Source organism: Rhinolophus sinicus, chromosome 7 (assembly GCF_057876585.1).
Source record: "Rhinolophus sinicus isolate RSI-liver-muscle chromosome 7, RSI-T2T, whole genome shotgun sequence".
NCBI lineage: Eukaryota > Metazoa > Chordata > Mammalia > Chiroptera > Rhinolophidae > Rhinolophus > Rhinolophus sinicus.
The window spans coordinates 40,449,032-40,476,609 of record NC_142507.1 but is presented as its reverse complement, the minus strand read 5'-3'; the positions used below and the strand labels follow the sequence as shown (position 1 = coordinate 40,476,609).

General features: G+C 35.4%; 1 pseudogene; it reads left to right on the top strand.

Moving 5' to 3' along the window:
* Nucleotides 1–922: 922 nt before the first annotated feature.
* LOC109455138 (uncharacterized) overlaps nucleotides 923–27,578 on the top strand; it is a 107,205-nt pseudogene continuing 80,549 nt past the window's right edge.

Here is a 27,578-nt window from a genome sequence, read left to right as displayed (position 1 = left end):
CCATCTTCACGGTCATTTGAGGGTCACCCAAACATGCTATAGCATTTCTTATGTTAAGTAAGAATGAACCTTGTATCCCTCCATAGCTCCAGTGTAACTTCTCTGCTCCCATTTACATAAAACTCTCAAATGACTGTGTTTTATCTTTACGCATTATCTCTTGAACTCACAACGTCATGTTTTTTCCTAACCATGCCATCAAAACAGTTATTATGAAGGTCACAAATGACCTGTAGTTAGTAAATACAATTTTCAGTTCTCAAGTAATACCTTATTCAAGCACTCAGAAGCAACTGACAGAGGTGATCATAACTTCCTCTTGAAACATTTTTTCCACTTATTTTTTAAATTGTATTATGTTTTATCTAACCCAATATAGTGAAAATAGTATCCTTCCAACCCATAATCAATATTTAAAAATTACTAAAACATATTACTTTTCTTTTTGTTGCTAAATCTTCCAAAATCGGGGTATATTTTATTCTGTATTCACAGCACTTCTCAAATCAGACCAGCCGCTTTTCAAGTGCTCTATGGCCACACGCTGCTGGTGGCTGCTGTGGGGACAGGCAGCTCCAAGCCTTTCCTTGCTTGTGCATCTCCACACCCCCATCCCACCCCACCCCCACCCCACCCTCACCTCACCCCCTGCGCTGTGCTCTCCCACTGAAGCAGATTCCGAGGGCAGGGTCTGCATTCCACCTCGTCCCATGCTTGCTGGGCCCTGTTCCACCTTGGGACCCCTGTGCACTGGCCCCTGGCTGCCCTGGCTCCTCGCCCAGGGTCTCTGAGGGATTCATCCCTACCTGCCACGTGAGCTCTGGCCACGTAGGCGGGTCCCTCCCACACCACGCCAGCATCGGATTCCCTTGCCAGCGGCACGCCACCTGCTGGGAAGAGGCCCTGCCCTAAGGCCTCCGCCATGTGGCCTACGCCCACGAAGCCCAGAGCGGAGGGTCAGGCCCAGCAGCCTCCACTTACTTTTGAGTCATCGCTCTTATCTGTACTCCGGTTACCTCTTTGGATGCTTCTTCTCATACTTCATTGCTCCACCGTTTTCCTCCTGCTGACTTCTCGATTTTGGACAGCCTGAGTTCCAGCCGTCCCTCCTACGACACACATCCACTTCCCAGGTGACGTCATAATCTCCCATGACATTAAACAACGTTTATTCTGACAACCAAGTGTACCGCTGAAACTCAAAACTCTCTCCTGAATTCAACATTTGAAAATCAAATTCCCTGTTCAACATTTCTACTTCAATGTCCAATAGACGTCTCCAATGAAATATGTCCCAACCTGCACTCTTGATTTCCCTCACCAAAGGTCTTTTGCATTCTAATAAGAGGCAGTTCCATTTTGTCAATTGCTCCAGCCCCAAATCAGGGAATCCTCAATATTTTTCTTTCTCTTATACTCCAGTCTTTTCACCTTCACCTCCTGTCAATTCTTTCAATTGCCCCTGCTATCAATCTGATCTAAGATTCCTAAATTCTTACCTGGGCATTTGCTGTAGTCCTCTAACTGCTTTCCCTGTTTCTGCTCTTGCCTCATCCTCTTCATTGTTTATTACCCTCAAAGCAGCCATAGCTATTATTTAAAAAAACAAAAAACAGTCAAATCATAGGACTGTTCTGCTCAGACCTCTCCACTGCCTCCTATCTCATTGAGAAGAAGTTGGAGTACTGACTAACAGTCTACAAGATTCTATATGATGCAGGTCTCTGGTTTGACATGAGAGCTCTTTGATCCTTTTCTCTACTTTGCTCTTTCTGCTCCAGCCATGATGACCTTCTTGGTACCCACCAACATGCTGAACCTATTCTGCTCTAGGTTCTTAGCTCCTGCTCTTTCCTCTGATACAATACTTTTTTTTGTTTGTTTGTTTATTTGTTTTTGCAAAGTGCTTAGTTTTCTCTGCCACTTTCTTTGGGTCTCTTAACTTATGTGACTTTATCAGACAAAGTCTAACCATACGCATACTAACCTGATACTTTTAAAAAATCCTGTAATTCTCTATTTTCCTTTATCATGGCTTACTTTTCTTCGAAGCATTTATTGGATGTCATATATTATACATTCACTTGTTTACAATTTTAATGTCTGCCTCCCCAACACATAAATGTAACAGGCTAATGACTTTATTTGCACTTTGTTTCATTGTTATATTCTCACTTCCTAGGACAGTGAATGATACATGGTAAATGCTAAATAAAGATATTAGAATGATGAATAAATTAGTAAAATAATGAGAGAATTTTTTAGTATACTACAAGATATTTCTGTTCATATTAAGTAGTTCTATAATGAATTTTCTTTGGGTACAGTTTTTCCACCAGCAATATAGCAATATAACAGCATATCTATCAATATTTATACATCTAATACATCTGCCATGTATACAAGAACATCGAAACCTGTGAAAAAATATAAATATATTTCTAATTCATGAGATATAGTGGTTTGGAAATTCTATGAATGATTTTGGTAAACACAATTTGGACTTTTTTTATTTTCTATGTTTGCGTGTATGTATGTATGTACGAGCATGTATGTATGTATGCTACAGGATTTCCCATGTGGCACAGCTATTGATGACTCCTTTCTCTTCCAGCATTTCCAAAAAATCTGTTTGACAATTTAGGCTAGATCTTATTAGGGTGTTTTTATCACCGTGTTTGAATTTTGGAAATAAATTACTTAGTTTAATTTGAATATTGATGCATTTATCCACCACCTCACTTTAAGTGACTCTTTGATTCCCTGTTATTGTAAAACCAGTATTACAGTGGAATTGCCATAAAATCAACATTGTTTGTCAATCCCTTTTGATGTAATTTATAAAAGGCATAAAAGATAAATTCACTGAAAATTTTAAGGATTTAGTTACTGTGTGGGTATTAGTTTTGAATTCCCTCTTATTTTCTTGTGTTTATTATTTTACTACTGTGGGCTCACATCTGTGGGAACTCTTGGAACAGAAGTTCAAAGACACCAGTATTGGACTGGAGATCCCCACACCTTCTGCCTAGGTAAAAACATTCACACATGTATGAGTGTGTATCTATGAAAACTTCTGTTTGATTTTTCCTGGTACTGTCAGAAGTACCATCTCAACTGGATGATTTGAGGATGTAAACATTCAGGGCCTAAACACACATGAGGGTGACTGATGCCCTTAAAATTCTAGGGAAGAGGAAGAAGTTTGGCTTTTCTAATTTTTGTTTTTGTGTTGTTAATCTCCTCTCCAGAGTATACAAGAAATGCTGTCTATTTTCTAAGTTCATCACTTTCCTCAAGATACATCTTTCCCTGATTTTAGATTTGTGAGGAGAGATTTCTCTTCTGCCTCATCACCTAGCACAAGCCCAAGGCTCATCCCATAGCACCCCTCTCTGCATGGCCCCCCTCCCCCCCGCCCCCACCCATGTAATCTCTGGTGGCATTAAGCTCTAAACACTAAGGCTGAATGCCATCAGTGTTCTGTTTTTGTTTTTGGCAATTCTCCCATCTCTTACTTTCCTGGATGGTATTCTTGCTTCAGCGCTAGTTTCAAATAATTCTGTGTTTTGGCAGTCTCTTCCATTACTTGAAAATAATATTTTTAAGCTTTTGCATGTCTTATAGGCAGTAAATTTGGGGGATCTCCAACCAACAGATCACTTTAATCAGAAATCCCCCTTTTTAATTTTCCCTCTAAAATATTGTTTACTTTTGTTTATATTTGTTTACTCTAGCATTTGCATACGGTTCTCATTGATGGAGTAAACTGAAATAAAAAAGAAATCAGGATAGTTCTGTTTTGTGATTATTTTTTGATAGCATGATTTTTGTTGTTGTTATCTAGGAAGAATGGCTTTGAACAGCATGTTATAGACTGTGGATGCTAGAAATACAGCGTGGGGAATATAATCAACAATGTTGTAAAAAAATGTGTAAGGTGCCAGATGGGCACTGGACTTATCAAGGGGGTCACTTCATAGACTGTGTAGATGCCTGACCAATGCGCTGTACACCTGAAGCTGAAGTAGAATAATATTGTATGTCAACTATAAAGAAAAAATATATACATATATATTCATGGGAGGTGGACTATAGCATAAGGAAGACAGTCAATGGTATTGTAACTGTTATATAAGATGTCAAAGGGATAGTAGCTTGGGGAAGGAGGATTATCACTTTGTGAGTGGTGTAAATATCTCACTATTATGTTGCTTTGTACACCTGAAATTAATACAATTTTTTAAAAAAGAATTATGCTGGGAAAAAGAAAAATTCAAATTGTTGTAGTAACATTGATGGCCATTTGATTGAGAAAATTCCTGTGACTGAGGATAAATTTGGATTTCATATTAAATTAAGGAGATATTCACAGTGACTCTTAAGTCAATTGTTCCCTATAACCAGGCACTCTTCAAAACTTCCGGCTTACATAATAAAATACTCTGATACACCAGATATCAGGCACGAGATGATGTTATTACATTTTAAAAGGTATCTGTAGATAAGATAATCATTCACTTACTATATAGATTTACCACAAATGGTATCAAATATTAGCATATTAAATAATTATGATTGTTTAAATTCCCAAAATAGGACAAATTTATCTTTTTAATTCTGGAAAGTAAGTAAATTTAGCTTTTCTTAGATCTTTTCACAACCTTTGAAATCTGCTAATTTTTATTCTAGTAGTGAAGCAGGAATTTCAGATATTGACCTCTTGTAGTTCTCATTTTAAATTTTCACTCTACACAAAAATATTAAACTATAAGAGATAAGTTATAATTATAATTAAAGTATTTTGTTAATTTTAAAACAGGCATTAACTTATGAACTTTGAAAGAACTGACAAAATAATGAAACTATCAATTTCTGAGAAAATACCAAAAGGGTAGAGTACCACTTTATAATGTCTTAACTATTCTGTATACTCTAATATAGTAGTAAATTACTGAACCCTTCCCACACACATATTATTTAAATTTTGAATATTTATCTTACAACAGAAAAAACAACAACATTTTGCTTTATCCCTCCTTCAAAGACAATTCAGATAATGACTGTCAATCATCTATAAATGTAAATCATATATCATATCTATCTCATATCCTCCCACTCTTTCTTTCTCTACCCATCTCTATATCTACTTTTCTCTATCTACACGCTTTTAGATATATTTAGTTTAGGAAATACAGTTGACCCTTGAACAACATAGGTTTAAACTGACAGTGAGGGTCCATTTGCACGCTGATTTTTTTCAAAAATTATATTAGAAAACTTTTGGAAATTTCCTTACTACTGTGAACAATTGTATAGATTACACTAGGCTACCATAAAGCAATCATATTGCTGTTTCTTTACTATCAATGCATGAATCATTATACCTGTAAATAAATGTGAATTTCTTTTTTCACATTATCTTTTCATTTTTGATGTCTAGTGTTAGTAATATGTATAACATCTACCTGTTTTGTGTCATATAAGACAACATCAACATAGGTACTGACAGACAGATGATTCGTCTTATAAGAAGATGTTATAAACTTATGGTATCGATATGATACAATATTGTAAATGTGTTTTCTCTTCCTTATGATTTTCTTAATAATATTTTCTTTTACCTAGCTTATTCTACGAATACAGTATATAATACATATACATACAAAGTATGTGTTAATTGACCGTTTATGTTATCAGTAAGACTTCTAGTCAACAGTAGGCTATTAGCAGTTACATTTTTGGGACATCAAAGTTATATAAGGACTTTCAACTGAGTGGGGTGAACAGTCAACACCCCAAATCCCTGTTCAAGGATCAACTATAAACAGATCTTTCATACCATTTATTCATTGATACCATTTCATATATTAATACTTCTATAGTCAACTGCAAAAATCTCCCTGGATTAACTGGACTAATCCTTTTGGAAAAATGTGGTTGTGAATCGTCCCATATAAGCATCTTAAGAACAAATTTTATGAGTCAATTTGGATTTAAAAAATGCATTGCAAAATCATGAACAAATTATTTAAGGTTAAATATTCTTATCAGGTCTTTGAATTCATGTAATTTGTTCATTTATTTCACATATTTTCTACATGCTATTATTTATGGCATTTCTCAAACAGTGGGAGAGAAAAAATATGAAATTCCTCATTTTGTTTCCCCAGGAAAAGAAAATTTACCAATTCTGTTCTTTTATGTATCATGGTTTTGGTGTCATATTTAAGAATTATTTGCCTAACCCCAGGTCATAAAGCATTTCTCCTATATTATGTGTTGGATTACTCAGGTTGATTTTTCAAATATTGAACTAGCCTTTCATTTGCAGAAGAAACCCCACCATTGTACTCAATTTAGTAATATTTTGCTGAGTGTTTTTATGTCTATGTTCATGGGGAATATTTGGTGTTTCTCTCTCTCTCTCTCTCTCTTTTTCTCTCTCTCTTCCTCCTTCCTTTCCTCCTCCCTCCCTCTCAGTAATGATGTAATACTGGCCTAAACAAATACATGAGGATTTATTTCCTTCTTTTCCGTTTTCTAGAAAAGATTGCATAAAATTAATGTTATTTCTTCTCTAAATGTGTCACAGGATTTTCTAGTGAAACCATCAGGGCCTAGAGAATTTTGTCTCCATGAGGTTTTAAAATATGAGTATAATTCTTCTAATACACTGTACTTACCTATACTATTCTTCATGTTAGCTATGAAACCTTGGGGAAATTTGGTAATACATGGTTTTTGAGAAATTAGTCCATTTCATCTAAGTTGTCACACATTTATGCACATAGAATATTTGTAGCATTCCTCATTATCTTTATAAAGTTTCTGGTGCTTTTAGCATTACCCCTCTTTTATTTTAATTTTCAACATTTTTTTTTTTTTTTTTGTAAGAACATTTAAAAATAATTGATTAAAAGCAAAACAGCAACCCCTGTTTCTCCAGGGTATCTTACTATTTGCTGTTGACGGTCTAGGTGGAATTCATAAATTAATCTATGCAGGCTGCACAATAACTTTTATCTACCCTCCACCCCTCCTCCCCCCAAAAAAGAGGCTCTACAGTGTATGAAGCTCAATGTCCTCAGAAGTTGGGTTAAAATCTAATTTCTAATTCATAGCTTCAGAAGAGATACAGATTTCTCCAATTTAAAGAACTCACAGTATGTCATATATGTCTATGTCTGAGTCACCTAGTCTTGAAGAAAGCATTCTCTTCCAAAATTAATGTTACTCTCACAGTAGTATTCCCATGGTACTGTTGGACTCTGTCATGTATGTTTAGAAGTATAACCACATTGTATCAAAGTTTGAGTAGTTGCAATGAAAATTAAATTTTGATTTGGAGTAATAATAATAGCAAGTCCAATTGGGTACTGCACCATTGGTCAGCATCTGATAAAATGGTTCTAAAATATAAGCAAAATATAAATCTAATCTGAGATGATGTTATACTCAAAGAAATGCATCCACACAACAAAATCGTAAATAAATAATTCCAAACTTTCTTGCGTCTCTTGAAGAACATTAAGTAGATCGACTTAATTAATTACAGCAATTTTTCTTAAAGTTTCTTTCTGCTCACTATTTTCTTGTGAAAGTAAACTACCATGGTAAACAGTAGGTATTTAATGAGTGTTAGTTCCTTCCACCTCTTTTTTTGTGACTTTTATCTTTAATAATCTGATCTCTCGCTTCTCTCAGAAATGTAACTGAGCTAACTGGAATATTTAGGAGGAATTAACAATGGGATGATCATTCCTGTGGACCTCATTTCTTTTGGTATATGAAATTACAACACCAGAAATTTATGGAACTAAAAATTATTTCTTTAGCTCTTTTAAGAACTCATTTTACGAAGGGTCAGTATGCCTGTATGAATATCTTTTTTGCTTATCGGTAAAATTACATTTGGAAACGATATTCCTTTCTCATTTGATAGCAATGAGGGGAAAAGCTATGTAATTAATCCTCTTGAGATTTCACAGGGAATGAACAATTTCTTCTAACCAGCTAATAAACTACTTACTAATAAATAATAAAGTTTTTATAATACATTATGTTTTCATTTATGCTTGAAACACCAGGAAATACAGAATTAACTGTTGTGCTTACCAGCAGTGCTTATGCTTAAGCTGTTTTCTTAATACTATTGTCTACCCTGACTTTTAAAAAGGGGACACTTTTTGTGGTATCATTTAATTACTAGATTATACAAGTAGGATTATCCATGTGTGTGTCTTAGAAATGGGTAAGAATAATGAACTAATTTGTTAGTTAAATTGCTAATAAAAATACACACAGAAAATTTTATTCAAGTTGTTGGCTATGAGCCACTTAGTGGTGGTCTTTCTCTTCAAGTGGTGGTCTTTCTCTTCACATATTTGTTTCTTGACAATCTTTCTCCCAATTCCTTCATTCTAAAACAATGAGATAATGTGATTTTCACGTTAAATTGTATCATCTTTCAAGAAATTTTACGTATATCTCAACTTATAACTAAATCTTAGTATATCACTTATTGCTGTAAGTAATATTGTAGCATATCAGGAAAACCTGTATGGGAATAGGCAATTATTTAAATGATTAACGATCAGAAGAAAACATTTGAAAAACTCTTTGGGGTTGGGGCTAGGTGAAGCATTCTGAGATATGATGCTGTTAAAATAAAAAACAAGCACAGATCAGCCTTGAAAGTTCCCTGAGCAGACAAAACCAGTTTAGTCATACAGACAAAGATTAATTTAGCTTATTTTTAAAACGAATTTGACTCGGGTCATTTTTGCTTATGTGTTTGGAAGTCATAAACGAAACTTGAACTGTTTCTCAAGGTTGATAGGAGGTAACCACTGAAAAGTCCAATATTATAACCAATCACAATGAAGCATAAACTGTCACCGCTTTCTCATTATATAAACAATTTTACAGGCATACTTGTTTTATTGCCCTTCGTTTTATTGTACCTCATGGATGGTGAGCTTTTTACAAATTGAAGGCAAGACCCTCCACCATCAAAAAGATCACAACTCCCTTTACTCCAGTGGTGTGGAACCGAACCAGCAATATCTCTGAGGTCTGCATATACAAGAATACACCCCTAGCCTTATTCTATGTTTTGAATGTTCCCAATTTGCAAACGTTTTTTGGTGTGTGCACAATAAAATTTTACTAATTACTACTTCATGGTTTTACTTTGGCTATTTAGTGACCTTTGACAACACCAACACTGTGATTCTTTTTTTTAATTTAACTTAGAATAAAAAAAAATTGTGTTGTGAAAAACCTTATGAAAGGGACAAAAAGACAAAAAGTTTATGTTGAGATAAAATGTTTGCAAACCATATCCAACAAAACCATTATCCAATATTTGCAAACTCATATACAGACTACAAAGAGAACTCTCAAGACTCAATAGTAAAAAAAAGTAAATTTAATTATAAAATGGACAAAAGACATGAACATATATTTCACCATAGAAAGGAAATGGATGCCAACTACATGAAGAGATGCTCAACATCATTAGTTATTAGGGAAATGACTAATAACCACATTTATTTATCACTAAACATCTATTAGAATGCCAAAAAAAAAAAAAAAAAAAAGTGATCATGCCAAATGCTGGTGAAGACAGGAAGAAACTGAATGTCATATACATTGCCAGTAGGAATGTAAAATGCCACTCTGGAAAATAGTTTGGCAGTTTATTTCAAAACTAAATATGCATTTTTCCATACAAGTCAGCAATCATACTCTTTTCCATTTATCCCAGAAAAATAAAACCTATGTTTACACAAAACCTGTACTCAAATGTTTATGGCAGCTTTATTTATAACATAAAACCGGAAACAACTCACATGTCTTTCTATAGGTGAATCATTAAGCCAACCCTGGTACTACGGAATATCATACAATGGAATACTACTCAGCAATAAAAGGTATTGAACTATTGATGCATGCAAAAACCTCGATAGATCTCAAGGGCATTATGCTAAGTGAAAAAAAAATTCTCAAAAAATTACATACTGGGTTCAATTTTTTAATGTTCTCAAAAATGACAAAACTATAAAAATGGAGAACAGCTTTGTGTTTGCCAAGGAACATGAACGGGAGGGATGCGAATGTAGAAATATAGTTGGAGAGGGTTTCTTTGTGATTAAAAATAGTTAATTTTATATTTTATGTGTCAATTTGACTGGGCCATGGTGTGCCCTGTTAAGCACTTTTTTAGATATCCCTGTGAAGGTGTTTTGGATGAGATTAACACTTTAATTGGTAAACTAAGGGAAGCAGATTACCATTCCTAATGTGGGTGTGTCTCATCCAATCAGTTGAAGGCCTGAGGAGAATAAAAAGGCTGACCTTACCTTAGAATTACCTTACTAAGAGGAAATTCTTCCCTGCCTGATTGCCTGTGACCATCAGCTTTTTTCCTGCCTCCAGAATCGAAGTGAAACATCAGCTCTTCCTGCATCTCAAGCCTACCTTTCTTTGTCTCCCCATTAAGCTGGACTACAAACCTGCTGGTCTTCTATGATGAAGACACAACATTGGATCTCCTGGTTCTCAGGCCTATTGACTAAGACTAAGACTAAACCATCAGCTCTCCCGGTCTCCAGCTTGCCAATTTATCTGGCAGGTCTTGGGATCTGTCTGCCTCTGTAATCATGTGAGCCAATTTTTTTAAATAATAAATCTCTTTCTATATATACATACGTGCCATTGATTCTGTTTTTCCGGAGAATTCTAATACAGCTGTGATGGAACTTGTCTGCTTCTTGATTGTGGCCTTGGTCATATGAAACTGCACATAATATAAAGTTGCATAAAACTACATATATGTGCACCCATGCATAGAGGAGAGATATAAAAAATGGTGACACCAATTAAGTCCTGTAATTTACTTAACGGTGTTGTATCAATGTCAGTGTCATGTTTTTGATATTACACTATAATTATGTAAGATATCACCACTGGAGGAACTGGGTAAATGATATATAGATTTTATATATCATTTTTTGTGACTTCATGTTGCAAAATAAGATGTTTTAAAATAAAACAAAACAAAAACATTTCAAAGAGATCTGCTGGCTTTCCTTAGTCCTTCAAGCTCCTTAAAATTCCTGTACTTGGGTACTGCACTATCATATGGGCATGCTAGGTACAGTTTTACCAGAATGAAATAACAGTGACTATCCATGAAGACATTTGATCCAGAATTATTTAATACCTGTAATAATCCTTAATATTAGTGGGTATATGTGTAACGAAACTACCGTGTATTGGGTGCATTTTTTGTCAGTGCTAAAATGCTTCGTCTCATCATCTGGTTTCTTCCTCCCAAATAATAATAATAAAGAAGGGTATTATATGTTGAACTTACAGATGAGAAAACTGAAGCTCAGAAGAAAAAAGTAACTTGATTCAGGTCACCCGGCTAATCATGGGAGTAAGATTCAAACCTGGCAATTAGACTTGGCTGCTACTGATTTCAGCAACATCTCCCTAAGATTTTCCCAAGACAATAGTAACAGTAAGCAATATTGCTACATTGGTTGTTAAAACCTCTATTATATTCTCCTTCGTTGATTCTAAAACTACTACACTGATAGAAATCCAAGCTTTCAAAAAGTTATACCAATGCTAATGAAAACTTTTCATGTTTAGTGATTGGAAAGAATTTTAATTCTTCTTGAGATTTTCCTTAGTGTTTTAGTTCCTTCAGATGGATAATATAAAGATTTAGAGTGAGGATACACAAAGCATTACTTTTTTTGCCCTGTTTAAATATATTTTGAAATCTTCATGACCTACTGCCTGTTTCTTCTTCCCACCTCCTCTCTGCCACACACACAAAAAGAAAAAATGGCAACAAATAATCAATTTTCTAATCACACACAAATGTGGATTACTATCAGTAATATACCTGAGAGACTGTTTTCAATTACATTGTTCTGTTAGGTACTATTAAATTTGTATAAACTTCTTTTTTTAATTTAGAAAGTATATAAGAGGTTCTCTTCTACAAGAAAAGTTCATTTCTTGTAAATCACTTGCTGTCTCTTAAAATACATTATTATTTTTGTTTTCTTGCCAGAAGAAGTTAGAAATTTGATCGTGTTTTAATAATTACTTTATATATGTAATGCATTTTATTTTTTAAAACTTTTACATAATGGCCAAAGTGATTACCTACCAGTAAAATAAATAACTTTCAAATATATAACCTCATAAGAAGAGTTTTATTGCTAGAACAAACTGCAAGCATTTATGGCCAATGAATATATCACTTAATCATGAACACTGAGTAGGACTAGGAGAAAGAAAGTTCCAGGGGTAATATTAAATCAGTCATTAGTGAAAGTCTCTTTAGCAAGAGAGGTTGTTAAACTACACTGAGTCAGAAGCCCTAGAACCCAAGCAGAACTTCCTAGGTAGCTTATTTGAACAAACTTTTGTTTATTTTGAAGGAAACTTTTCATATTTTGCAGTTACAGAAACTTAGGATCAATGGAAGCTACACGTGCATTTGAAACAAACATATCTGTGTATCTGTGTGCTTTCAAAAATAGAAGCTGCAATTTCTTTTATTTTTATTTTTTATTTTTTGCAGTTTCTTTTAATTTAACTAAAATGGTAAATTCTATGGTATTCCTCTTCATGCCACAATATGTTCAAAGTGTAGCATGACTGGGTTCATTCAAACAATTTTGGTAGGTGCATTTAGACTGTGAGGCTGGGTGTTTACCCTTCATGTTGCCAGGTGCATGGAAATCGCAGAAGAAGATCCTTGAGTGATGAGACAAGGGGAAAATGTTACCGAGTGAACCCTTGATGGAGAGGAGATCCCGAACTCCACACCTTCATGAACTCTCATTATCCTACCCTGCCTGATTTCAAGGAGCTTCAGGACGTCCCAGACCTTTGCCTTAAGGTTTCTCACATTTGTGAAACTTTGACGGTTGCCATCTATGCATGGAACAACTTACAAAGTGTTGTCTGGATCCCCAAGATGGCGAAGCTTGTTCTAGGTCAGAGAAATTGGAAAAGGGACCTCATTGTTTCACAAATTTGAAATCATTCACACATTTAACATTAACTTAAGACGTATATGTTGAGAGTCTATTTTAAGTCAGATACTGTATTAGAAATTACTGATACCAACATCATTAGGGCAGAGACCTTCCTATTAGAGAGGTCGGTGCTTAAAGGTAGAGCCCACCAAGAAATAGAGCATTACTTATTGTACTCTAGTAAGTATTATCACATTCGGTGAGAATGCTATTCAGGTAATGGGCAGAGCAGGGAAAGGCAGACAAGAGTGATAGACAAAACCAAGGAAAAACATTGCTTTTTCCAGTTTTCACATATGCTATCTCTGATACCTCGAACAACAAAGTAGAGAGATATTTCTTAACGTGCTCTTAAAGTATTAGCAAGCACACCTTGCATTTTCAGCAGCTTTACCTGACCTTGGCCATACTAAAGTACTCTTACCAAAAACAGTTGCCTCAATAGTACATGGGGAAGGATACAAAATACCTATCTCTCCCCATCAGAATTAAGGGTGTATATATATTTTATAAGCATGGAGAAATGGCCCAAATAATTCTGGTTCCTTAGCTGTACTAGTCTGAATACCTTGCAAATTCTGAACTCTGATTTATTATAATGCAAGTAAAACAGTCAAAAGATAAAGATTTGTTTTAGTTCTTCTACCTTCCCAGTAACCTAAGGCTCCCTATTTTTTTATGGGATTGAAATTTAAATGACACAGTGGACCTGAAGGACTGTGTCATTAGCTCTCAGATTGCAGAAAATACTTGCTAAATATAATGGTGTTAAATAGCTTCAGAGCAAAAGAGTCAGAACACAACTCTTGTGTATAGAATTTAAAGTAAAAAAACAGAAAGTTGAAGTTTTAGGAATTGAACTAAAATATAAGTTATATGAACATAATAAAATAATACTATACCCACATGTTTTAACCCTAGACTAGCATTTTCAAAGAATAAGAAGACATGAAACATTACAAGACGCTATTTTTCAGTCTCTTTTTAACTTACAGGGTATCAAAAATCTTTAACTCTGTCTTGTCTATAGTTATGAAATCTGGAAATTCTCATTTTCAGCACAATATCTTCGATTCTTTCTCGGTCTGCTCTCCTTTCATTTGTTTTGTTTTTTTCTCCTGCTCTTAAAACAACTGGTCCTTGGTGTGACTAATATCTTTAAACCTAGTCTTCAATTCATCTATTTTCTCCCATTTTCCCTCAGTCAACCTTCCCTTGCCTCCCCTTAAAGTGGAATTACATTTTCAACATTGTTCATAGAATCTGTCACTTTCTTGTCATTCCCTATTGCCCATTTTGCTCAGTCCCCAAAAGGGGTACCTCCACACTGCACAACAGAAATTGAACTTCCTGCCATGTCACATTCTGTGAGTGTCCTTCTCAACCTGTTTGCTGTTTGCACACTGTCTCTGGAACTGAGAGCTCATCACGTGTCAGTACCAGCCACCTACTCACCCAGTTCATGAGCTTCTAAGGAGGCGACACTCACTTGTCCTCGCTACAGCGTTAGACATGTTTTGTTTCCATATGTCTGTATCTTGAAAGTCTCTCTACCTGTAACTTCAGGGACTCTTTACTGTTCTGTTTGTTCTTTTAAAATATTCTCCATTGTATCTTTTTACTCTCCCTTATTTGTTGGTATATTCAAGGTTATATTTTAAATTATTTTCCTACTCTGATTTCTCTTCATTAGATAGCCCATTTATCCTCACACCTTAGTGTAGATGACAACCTAGGCAAGTCTAGGATGAGAAAACCAGCATATTATCTGAGAATAATTTACTCCATTGATTGTAAGGATTAATTACTTGAACAGTTCATCCTAAAAGAGGGCAACCTTTCTCTTCTTCGGCTTATATAACTGTCTTTCTTTCTTTTTTTTTTTTTTTTTTTAGTTTCAGGTGTACAAAACAATGCAATAGACATTTCACCCCTCACAAAGTGGTAACCTCTCTCCCCCAATCTATTGCCCCTCTGACATCGTATGTATCTATTACAATTCCATGGACTCTATTCCCTCCCTATGCTAGTCTCCATATCCCGTGACTACATGTAAATTAAATTATAGTTGACGTACAATATTATTCAGTTTCAGCTTCAGGTGTACAGTGCAGTGATCAAGCATCTACACTGCCCATGAAGTGGTCTCCCTAATAAGACATGTGCCCATCTGACACCCTACAAAATCTTTACAATATTATTGATTATATTCCCCAAACTGGCTTTCATATCCCCGTGGGAATATTGTAGTTACCAATTTATGCAGTTTTATATCTTTCAAATCTTTATCGCTTTCTCTAATTATCCTTTTTCTTTCCTAATGTCCGATCCCATATCCCCAGCTAGCTCATAGACTTTTCTAGCTAGTGGTATTTGGCATCCCTCAGTTAAGGTCAGCATCATCCCAACGTTGCCTTGAAATCAGCCTGTCTGACTTTTCTGTCTTCGTTATTTTTGCTTTCTCTCCTAGTCAACCAAGGTGAAAATGTGGACTCATCTTTGATTCAGTCCTCTGCATTGTCTTTTTAGCTAGTTGTCATTTGTCAACTTACTTCATTATAATATATATATATATATATATATATATATATATATATATATATATCATACAATATTTTATTCTTATTCCCAACAGTCTATTTAGAAACTCTTCTATATAGTTCTATTGTCTTTCAATTGTTTTCCCTTCCCTATTCTCTTATCCTCCATTTTGTTGTTGATAGTCCCTTTAGATTTATTTTCCTTAGTGAAACTTCCTGTCATTTACTCCGACACTTAAAAACAGTGACTAAACAACAGGGCTGGCTCATAAGCATGTGACCTGTACAGTCCCATAGAGTCCCAGGCTTAGAAGGGCCCCACATTTGGTTTAATGCTCTACTACAGCTGTCTCAAAATTCTTAATAATACATTAATAAAGGGCTGTGCATTTTCACTTTTCAGTGGGCTCTGAAAATCATGTAGACCATCTGGCTTCTAATGACAATGAATAAATTCAATACCAGCCTCCCACCTCCAACTCTAGGCCTTTGATACCTCGTATTTTCCCAGCCCTAATGACTACTCCTACCAGATTCCTCGGTGAGACCAGCTTGTTAGTTGATTTCCAGATATATTTATTTCCCATTTTTGTGGTTTATTACCATTTGATATACTGTTAATTCAATTCCTCAAAAATTGTACTCGAAGTCATTGTTCCATATCTCCCCCCCTTATTTTTATTTTCTGGGTTCCCACACAGCTGAGTTTTATCTCACCCCTAAAATCTAGAGTTCTGTGTTTATTTCTTCTTAGAGGAAATATTTTTAATGCTTCCTTTAATTTTTCTTTGACTAAATGTCTTGTTATAACAGACAACAAACTCCCTGAAGATAAGGATAAGCTCTCTTATTTATGTATCACATAACAGTGTTTAATATATGAAATAAGTATATTTAATGCAACAAAATTTACTAATATATAGTCTATTTAACTGTTTTACAGCAAAAAAAATAAAAATATGCTTCAGTGTGGTACAGAAGACTAATCCTTTTCATATTATAAATTTAAAATCTATATGGATATGTTTGGCTTTCCTGATTCCCTATATACACAGCTGTTGCTTCTGAATGGAATTAGGAAGGGCAGAAATCCAGGCCACAATAAATTCAGTGATGAGAAAACTTGAAATATAAAGTAAAAGGGGAGAAAAAAGAAATGGAGAGAGAAAAAAAATGGGAATATAGATGCAAACATATCAATTCTGCTGATTAACATGTTTCTTGGTTGTAATCACTGCCCTCTCCGACATTCCAGAAAGGTGATATATCATTTGATGTGCTTGATCTGGAACAGTAAAGGGAGAATTTAGGAAATAAAGCTGGAGATGATGTAGCTAGCCTCCAGCATTTTGTTTATAAGAACATCCATTCGTGTCTGCTTGGGCTTGTTGAATAACACCTATTCTGTCCTGGAGGCATAGATCAAACAATAAAATTTTGTTATGTTAATCCTTTCAGGTTTTCCAGATTCCAGAATATCTGGAAACTTCTTAGTGTAAAATGGTGATATTTATCAAAATTTTGTTGAGTATATCAGTGATTCTATTATTTTGACTTATTTTTTTTCTTTTACAATGTCAGATAAAAATGAAATAATGGAGAAAAAGAGAGTGAAGAATTAGAACCATAATAAGAATTTAAAAAGTGAGAAATATATTTTCTCACTGGAGTGTAACTCAAATATCAGCTAAACTAGTTCAATCATTTAATTTCCCAGTTATACTTACTCTTCATCCACACTATTTTTTCACACATTTTGCTTAAATAAATGCACATTTATTTGTTAGAGAGAAAATAAAAAATCTGAAAGCCAAGCTTAAGCTTTTACAATAATTGGTTTAAACTATTCCTGTCAAACAAATGTGTTCCTTATACCATTTAGAAAATAATACTGGTGTGTGCAGAAAATATAGTATCAAATGTAAAAAAAGCAAAATAAATTATTTGTGAGGAGGGTTAATGTAGTACATATAAATAGCCTACATAATCATCAGTATTGTTATTTGATTCTTCCAGTCAACGGATATAACCTTGGTGATACAGAGAGGGTGATGCAAAAAGCATCCCCTTTCTCGGGTATGCTAAAACTGTCCCTCTTGGAGGTCCTACAGAAGAAATATTGAGGCATTGGAGAATATTAATCCTAGAAGAGACAATGGAAATCACCTAATTTTTCCTCCAAATTTACTAATAAATGATAAAATATGAATGTTTACAGTTTTGTCTTCTACTTTCCAATACTTATACTTCATTTCTCTTTCTTTTTTCTAATTGTCTCAGTATATTCAAGACAATGAACTAATGGTGATAGCATATATAAATAGAAACACACACACACACACACACACAAACATACGAGTTCGGACAATTAAGTTCATGAACTCTTCCTAGAAAAAGTTCTACATACCTCATTGTTGAATATCACTATGGTCACCTTCGAAGTACTCCCCTTGGGGAGCTATACACTGATGCCAGCATCTAGCCCACCCTTCAAAGCAATTTTGAAACTATTTTTCTGGGATGGCCATCAGAGCTGTCATCATATTACCCTTGATGTCCTGAATGTCATCAAATGTCTTCTTTTCAATATTTCCTTTATTTTCGGGTAAAGAAAGAAGTCATTGGGGGCCAGATCAGGTGAGTAGGGAGGGTGTTCCAATAGAGCTGTTTGTTTACTGGCTAAAAACTCCCTCACAGACAGTGTCGTGGGAGCTGGTGCATTGTCGTGATGCAAAAGCCATGAATTGTTGGCGAAAAGTTCAGATCATTTAACTTTGTCATGCAGCCTTTTCTGCACTTCTAAAAAGTAAACTTGGTTAACTGTTTGTCCAGTGGTACAAATTCATAATGAGTAATCCCTTTGATATCAAAAAAGGTTAGCAACATCATTGCAACAAGTTCGTGAACTTAATTGCCAGACCTTGCGCGCGCTTATGTGTGTGATGTTTGTATATATGAGCAGTTGTATCAAATGCCATTCCAACATCTCTTGTGATATTTTTCTTCTTTGGTCTACTAATATTACAGTAACTGTATAACACTGATTCAGTAGATTTTTCAATATATTCTAAATGAGTTGTGTCCTTATCTCTCCTTTTCTTATGTAACTTAGAAGCCAACAGTTCAAGTCATCTGTCAGCCCATATTTTCATTCCTGCATTGTTGTGAATATTGCCTAATGTCGAAACTCATAATGAGGAGCCAACCAACTACTGAGGCTCTTGAACCCTTGATCTCCTTGGCTTTAATAACATCTTTACCCATCGCTCTTCAGCTATAACTCTGGATGTTGTTATGACCAACAACAGCACCTCATTTAAAATCTTGATTTATATCTTCTGATTATTTTATCATCTATTAGCCTTCCAGCTCAATATTCCATTCCAGCGTTTCTTCAACCGCACTGAGAATTCCTGTTCTCTAAACTCTTACCTTTAACTGATCAGCCTTTCCCCAGTCCCTAACCACCCAGGTTCTGTTTTTTCCTAACTCGGCTTACATTCCATAAGCCACAATTATAAAAAGCATCTTTTTTTTTTTTTTTTTATAAAAGCTTCCCAGCTTTCTATACTGGGCCCTGCCAGTGACTGTGGGGCAAGGGGATCAAGTTTGAGATCTCAGGGCTCCTCCCTAATGCCAGTAATGCTTTTGGCACTGCTGTATTTTTTTTTTTAATTAAAATTTATTGGGCTGACAATGGTTAGTAAAATTATATAGATTTAAAGTGTACAATTCTGTAATACATCATCGATATATCATATTGTGTGCTCACCACCCAGAATCAGTTCTCCTCTCACCACCATATATTTGACCCTGTTTATCCTCTTCTAAAATCCCCCACCCCCATACCCTCTGGTAACCACAAAATTATTATCTGTGTCTATGACTTTCGGTTTCTTTATTTGTTTTTCTTATTCTGTGTTTTTCTGTTTTATATCCCACATATCAGTGAAGTCACGGTTCTCGACGTTTTCTGTCTGATTTACTTTGTTTAGCACAATAATCTCAAGATCCATCCATGTTGTCACAAATGGTACTATTTCATCTTTTCTTATGGTAGAGCAGTATTCCATTGTGTATATATTCCACATCTTCTTTATCCAATCATCTATTGAAGGACACTTTGGCTATTTCTATGTCTTGGCCACTGTAAAAAGTTGCAATGAACATCGGAGCATATATATCTTTACGGATAAATGTTTTCAGTTTTTTTGGGTAGATACCCAGGAGAGGGACTGCTGGATCATATGGTAATTCCATTCTTAATTTTTTGAGGAACCTCCATGCTGCCTTCCATAGCGGCTGCACCAGTCTACATTCCCACCAACAGTGTATAAGGGTTCATTTTTCTCCACAGCCTCTCCAACAGTTGTTATTATTTATTTTGATGGCAGCTATTCCAAATGGTGTAAGGTGATATCTCATTGTGGTTTTTATTTGCACTTCTCTGATGATTAGTGATGTTGAATATCTTTTGATATGTCTGTTGCCATCTGTATACCCTCTTTGGAGAAATGTCTATTCAGGTCTTCTGCTTATTTTTTAATTGGATTGTTCGTTTTTCTGTTGTTGAGTTGTTTGCGTTCCTCATATATTTTGGATATTAGCCGCTTTTTGGAGGCATTGTTTGTAAACATCTTCTCCCATTCGGTAGGTTGCCTTTTTATTTTGTAGATGGTTTCTTTTGCTGTGCAGAAGCTTTTTAGCTTGATATAGTTCCATTCATTTATTTTAGCTTTTACTTCCCTTGCCCTTGAGGTCAAATTCATAAAACCTTCTTTGAACCAAGGTTCATAAGTTTAGTACCTATGTTTTCTTCTATGCAGTTTATTGTTTCAGGTCTTATGTTTAGGTTTTTGATTTAATATTGGTATATAGTGATGGATAGCAGTCTAGTTTTATTCTTTTGTATGTGCCTTTCCAATTTTCCAAGCACCATTTTATTGAAGAGGCTGTCTTTGCTCCATTGTAAGTTTTTGGCTCCTTTGTCGAAAATTATCTGTCCCTATTTATGTGGGTTTATTTCTGGGTTTTTAATTCTATTCCATTGGCCTTTTTGTCTGTTTTTCTGCCAATTCCATACTGTTTTGATAATTGTTGCTCTGTAGTACAAGCTGAAGTCAGAGAATGTGACACCTCCAGCATTATTTCTTTTTCTTAGGATTGCTTTGGTTATTCAGGGTCTTTTGTGGCTCCATACAAATGTGATGATTTGTTTTTTCTATTTCTTTAAAAAATGCCATTGGGATTTTGATGGGGATTGCATTAAATCTGTGTATTGCTTTGTGTAAATGGCCATTTTAACTATGTTGATTCTTCCAATCCATGAACACAGAATGTCTTTCCATTTCTTTGTGTCTTCTTCAATTTCTTTTAAAACTGTCTTGTAGTTTTCAGTGTATAGGTCTTTCACATCCTTGGTTAAGTTTATTCATAGGTATTTTACTCTTTTTGTTGCAATGCATAAGGAATTTTTTTTTCTTTTTCTGAGATTTTATTGTTAGTATATGGGAATGCAATGGATTTTTGTACATTGATTTTGTAGCCGACAATAACAAATATCTTACAAATGTCATTAAATCCTATATCCCTCCATAATACTTGCCTAAGAAAATGACAACTCTAACATATTCCAAGTATTCAATTATTGCATGTCTTTTTAAAAGCAATTGAACATGTTGGGTAGACATATTGACTGATCACACTTTAAATTCAGGACCACAGATTTCAAAAGGAAACCCACACTTTCCAACAATTCTATTATATATCCCCAAAATATTTGCCATCCTAAATAGTAGTTTAATACCTTTTATTCTGTACAACTTAGAAACTCATCTTCTCCTCATTCTCAGCTGATAATCTTGCTTCTTACTTCATGTTAAAGAGTAAAAAGAAACTGTCTCATTTTCTTAGAAGCCTGCCTACATATGGATATTTACCTCCTTCCTTTAATGAATGTTTCTATTCCTATCTCAGACAACACACTCTCTCAAATATGCACTTGATCTCATAAACCCTTGCCACTAAAGGAATTTGTCTTGAAATGTTCCCTTACCTTGGACCATTAACATTCCGTCTCTATAATGCTATTCTTGTCAACATACAGACATGCTGCAATAATTCTCATTTTAAAACAAACAACTAATCAGAACTCAAAATAACAAAAACAGTACCCTCATTTTCCTTTTCAGTTTTCCACTCCACATTTCCTTATTTCTATTCATTTGTTACAAAAGTTTTTGAAAGATTTCTCTGAGCTGATTTCATCTGTCTCTTCATATCTCATTTTCACTTTAACTCACTTTTTATCCCAGCAATTCATTGAAACAACTCAGGTTAAGGCCATCACCATCTTCCATCTTCTTAAATCCTGTTACATGATCTTTATGTAACAATTGACACTTTGTATGATCTTTATGTAACAATTGACAATTGACCTCTATGTAGCACTTGATACTTTGGATCAACCTCTTCTTTTTTTTCTTGACACTCTTCTTTCATTTGGATTCTATGACGACACTATCTCCTAATTATCTTCCTTCTCAATGCTTGTTTTTCTTGTTGTCAATGTTATCCATATGTCTTTTTCTTAATCTCTGAAAGTAGCATCCCCCAGATCTTGTCATCAGTTCTTTCTTTCTCCTTATTTGCACTTTCTTCCTAGGGAATCTACGTTAGCCTTATGGGCATAAATTCCAATTAGTTGTCAATGGCACAAAAATACAAATACTTAGATTTTCTTTTCACTGAGCTCCAGATTCATATATTCAGCTGCCAATTTGATAGCTGAAGATGAACAGATTTAACATGGAACACTTGCTTTCTAATCTCAAAGATCAATTTCTCCTACAGTTTTCCCAAACTCAATGAATTTGTTTTCCATTGGAGTTCACTAAATTTGCCTCTTTGTAGTAGGTAACTGGAAAACATATTAAAATTTTGTTTTTTGTGGACCCTGAATACTTCTACCCTTAGACTGCTTTGTCATTTACTTTAAATGTAATCAAAACAGTGTAGTGCTTCCAATGGTGACATAACCAACAAGCATCTCTTAATTTTTTACTGACTAAAATTTTATACTTAATCTACAAAACCTCTGATAACATATTTTGAACATTAACAAACATAAAATTTAATGAATGTTAGTCAATTTTTTTCTTTCAAAAGTCACCAAGGTTTGTAAACATGATTGTGTCACAGGAAATGTCCCAACTAAGAAAGAATAACCTGGAAATAGTGTGTTGAATGAATTATGATAGGAAACATTGGAGAGAGACAAATGGTAATAAAGCTACTGAATCCAATAGTAAGATTACAAAGATCTTTTCAAGGATGTGGTGAGTACTTATCACCTCACTTGGTTAATAACCTGTCACTGAGTTTCTACTATTCACATCAAAGTGTGCTACTCACGTTGTGCTACCAAGGACTAGGATTGATGTTTGGCAAAAATGGCACATACATTTCAAAGAAATTTGTTAACTAAAATATGTTAAATGGATCTTTTTATAATTACTAGAGTGCATTAAACTGGGGATGGAGAGATGTTGAGTGTGTAGGGAGACTTATGTTTCTGAGTTTCCTAAGTGGAGATGTGTTGGGGTTGGTGATGAGATTTTGCCTCCCAGGGTAAGATCTCACCAAGCTGTGGGAAGCAGATCGGGAGCTTAGCAAACACTCTATTATGCCCCATATGTCATCCTGAAGCTCCAGCAAAATTTCATTACTTGTTTGCAAAACTTGTCTTTTTCAAGCCAGAATACTAGTTCTAATGTCATATTCATAAATACAATTTATTATGCCATCAGCATTATTTAGCTGCATTGCTCATTGGTTACATAATAATGACTAAGCATCCCATATACACGGTTGCATCAGGACTATATAAAGACGATCTGTCTGTAGGCTTACATAAGCAGTTATTTACAGGCCTTGAAGCAACTGATCATGGCATTCTTTGGCAGGGCTCCCCGTAACTAAGCATTTTAGAAATACACAAATAAACGTTTAAAACACAGGTACTAAATTAATGCCCAGCAAAACAAAGATTGACAAATATGTATAGGAAAGAGAAGACTATTTTTTGTAATAAAGCAGATATATTCAAAGCATGTTTATTCTTCTAACATAGTATGGGGTCAGAAACAGACTCTGAGCACAGTAGAAAGAAAAATTTTTACCTCTTGAAAGAAGCAACAATGCAACTGTGGAGACTAGTATTGCTTATTTAGATTTAAACATATTTTATGTCTAACATCTGAAACTCTGAATTAGAAACTCTCACTGAACCTTGATTGTGTGACTATAAATCTGATTTATTAATAGACATACAAATCAATAACTCCTTTTCACATAAGAACAAATAATATGTGTGAATAGCTGAGTGCTGTACTTTATGTTTGGAGGATCTCACTGCAAACAGTCATACATTTAGGCAGTATTTCTAAGTGCTGAAATTTGCCATTCCATTATGGAATTAGTTGATATTGTGAAAGATGAAAAAAAGGAGGAGAATTCTCAATCGAGAATAATCTAGTTTCTTCTGTACTTTATATTTAATGAAATATCTGAAGTATCCAAAACTTGGCAAAATATTTAGCTTCTGTTATTTTTATTTTTGAATAGTTAAAAAAAATAGGTATCATTGGTGTGGGGGCAGAGCCCCAAAAAGTAGTTTCCAGGCTCTCGGCCTCACATAGACAGGTGCTGGCTCAGGTAGTAAATGGCCATCAACTGTGATGGGATGGCCATCAGCTGTGGCTAGTTGGCCGTCAGCTGAGCCATTGGCCACTAATATAACTTCTGTGGCTATGCTAGCAGAGAGGAGAAAGAAATGGGGGCTAGCAGGAGGATGGCGGCTGGGCTGGCAAGTGTGGATGGCGGTTTGCAGACAGTGTGGATCCAGCCTCCAGTGAGAGTATAGTGCCACCAGAGAGAATATAGTGGTATGACTCCCCTACCTATGGCTCCGTGGGTGTTCCTTTTTGGCCTCACCATATCCTGCGTTCTTATGTGGGGAGCGGGAGCAGAGACCCCGCAGGACGCCCTCTACAACAAATGGCGCAGCGAGCAGGGTCTCCCGCACAACAAATGGCGCAGTGAGCAGGGTCTCCCGCACAACAAATGGTGCAGCGAGCAGGGTCTCCTGCATGACAATTGGTATCATCGATATGAAAGAAACTTAGTAGCTTTGTGTGGAGACAGAGCCCCACAGAGCAGTTTCCAGGCTCTCGGCCTCACATGGAAAGGTGCTGGCTCAGGTAGTAGTTGGCCGTCAGCTGTAGCCAGTTAGCCAATTGGCCACTGATATAACTGCTGCGGCTGTGGTGGAGAGGGAGAGTCAGTTGGTTGGTAGAAAAGCGACAGCAGGTCGCACGTTGTGTGAATCCAGCCTCCAGTGAGACTATAGTGGTATGACTCCCCTACCTATGGCTCGGTGGGTGTTCCTTTTTGGCCTCACCATATCCTGTGTTCTTGTGTGGGGAGCAGGAGCAGAGACCCCACAGGCCGCCCGCATGACAAATGGCACAGCACGCAGGGTCTCCCGTACAACACTTTGTAAAGAAAATGTCCATTTTTCTTGTGAATAAGGTTCCAGGGAAGTTTCCATATACACACAGAACAGTCTCCTGCGTATCTTCTTTATTTATCTGTTTCTCTCTCTCTCTCTCTCTCTCTCTCTCTCTCTCTCTCTCTCTCTCTCTGTCACACACACACACACACACACACACACACACACACAGTATAGGAGGAGGCCAGACACTCTGGCATCCATGTCCTGGAAGACTGAATCACGGACTGTGTTCCCATGATATCTCATGCATCCATCCTACTGGGTTAGCATTCTATGGGTTTTCCTGGGGTAGAAACAAATTTGCAGCTTTTCACTAGATCTGATTAGAGGCTTGAAAGTTTTTGAGATATGTTATCTTTTCAATGGTAAGTCCATCCATTTCTAGTACCATTGTTTTAAATAGAAAAATGTATGTTTAATTCATTCCAATGCCTTTTCATCAGCTAAAAATAGTAGCAATACTTTTTCTACTTTTGACATATCGATAAATTAAATTATGTAGAAAGAGTCCTTCTATAAAATTCCTTTACGTTTATAAAGTGAACTGTGCTTGACCATGGTGTTTTACAATTGAAGTGTCTTTCGAAATTCAATTTGGTAGGATTTTAGATAAAAGTATTTTCATCAACTAAATTTGTTACTGTTTGTGATTGTTATTATCCTGTTTTGATGTCAGCATTCTGTTAGCTTCACAAGATTAAAATTCTAATACATAGGCAGTAAATAACCCTTGGATTATCTGTTCGACCTCTAACTTCTTCCAATGAACCACTCTTTGACTTTAGATATGGATATGGAAAACCGTGTTTGTTTTATGTCACTTTCTTCATAACATTTTGGATTGAGAGGGGTCCATTTAGATCTCGCTCATAAAAATTTAGAAATGGGATTCAAAGACATTAGTCAGTCACCCTGGTTTCCTGAAATTAGGACAAGTAAATTCAGGAGCTGAGACGGACTTTGAGAGTCTCAGATATAAAGGCAGACAATACTAAGTAAAGATAATATTTTCCAACCCCCAACTTGCACTAAATGTGGCAATAGACCAAATTCTCACCACTGAAATGTTTGTCTTGTTTTTAGGACATTATGTGACCCTGTGCTTCCATGCATCCCAAAATGTTGAAATGTAAAAATATGTATAGTCCAGCCTGAATTGCTTAAGACAAAAATCAGAGGGTATATAGAAATCAGAATTTAGAAAGAATCTGGGTCTTTGAATGATTGCCAACTTGGGCTGCTCACTTTGGGACTTTTATATCTGAGGGGAAAAAAATCCTCTTTTTTTTCTAAGCTCCTTTACTTGGGCCTCTTTTTTAAAATAGCAGCTTAGCCTTTATCCTAAGTAGGCCAAGAATATGAAGTAGTAAATACTATTAGGCGGAAAGGGAGTAGAAAACCAAGTGAACTGAGAAACGCAGAATTATAAAGCATATGATTCCAAAGGGATAGTTTAAGAGATATCAGTACTAACTTCCATTTTTTCTGTTTCTTATTTAATTTTTGAATCTTGAATTAAGTGCATTCTAACAGAAATGCTTCCCATGGTTCGGCTCTGTAGGTTATAATAAGTTCCTCTTCTTCCTTTAAGCTAGATTGATTTTTCCTTCCAAAAAAGTCATTAACCATCTCAATATTTGAAAGCCTGAGATGACAAGTAACCTTCCACAGCACCACGCCTAGATGAGGAGTAGAGAGAATGGGGATATCTCTATCCTGGCATGTGAAACTGACTCCATGTATGCATTAACCAGGTGGTTTTCTACCTCCTTTGGCACCCAAATGATATGCCCTCATAAAATAACATTTTAGTGGACTTAGGAGGCAAATGTGATCAAATTGTTTTGATTAGATTTCTACATAGACAGGAGTACAATTGAAATCCAAAGCTCCTTCAGCTGGAAGTAGAGAAAAAGAGAAAACCAGATCAATGCTCTGAAATTACTGAGGTCGAAATGAATTAGATTGATAATAATTATAATAATTATGGTAGTTTACATGCATGATTCCTGGGAGCCAACTAATTTATATGCATTGTCTTAATTTTTACAGAAGTTCAAAAAGGTGGATTCTATTATCATTCCTCTTGTACATCTGCATAAACTGAGGTCTGGAGTGTTAAGAGTGTTAAGAAATGTGCTCAGTGTTAGAGACAGACTTGATTCTTCTTCTGTTTTATGCAACAACTGCTACACTTTTAACCACTGTAGTATACTGGAGATTAACAAGAAATTAACCATGTGTATTGCTGAATTGAAGTGACTAAATTCTCTCTTTCTATTTGTGTTTGTCACACAAGGTGATTCCTGGCTGAAAAATGAGTGAAATCCTAGAAATAATACATTGGGATGGTTATGAGAAGGGTAGAAATGTGAAATAATAGGCACCCAA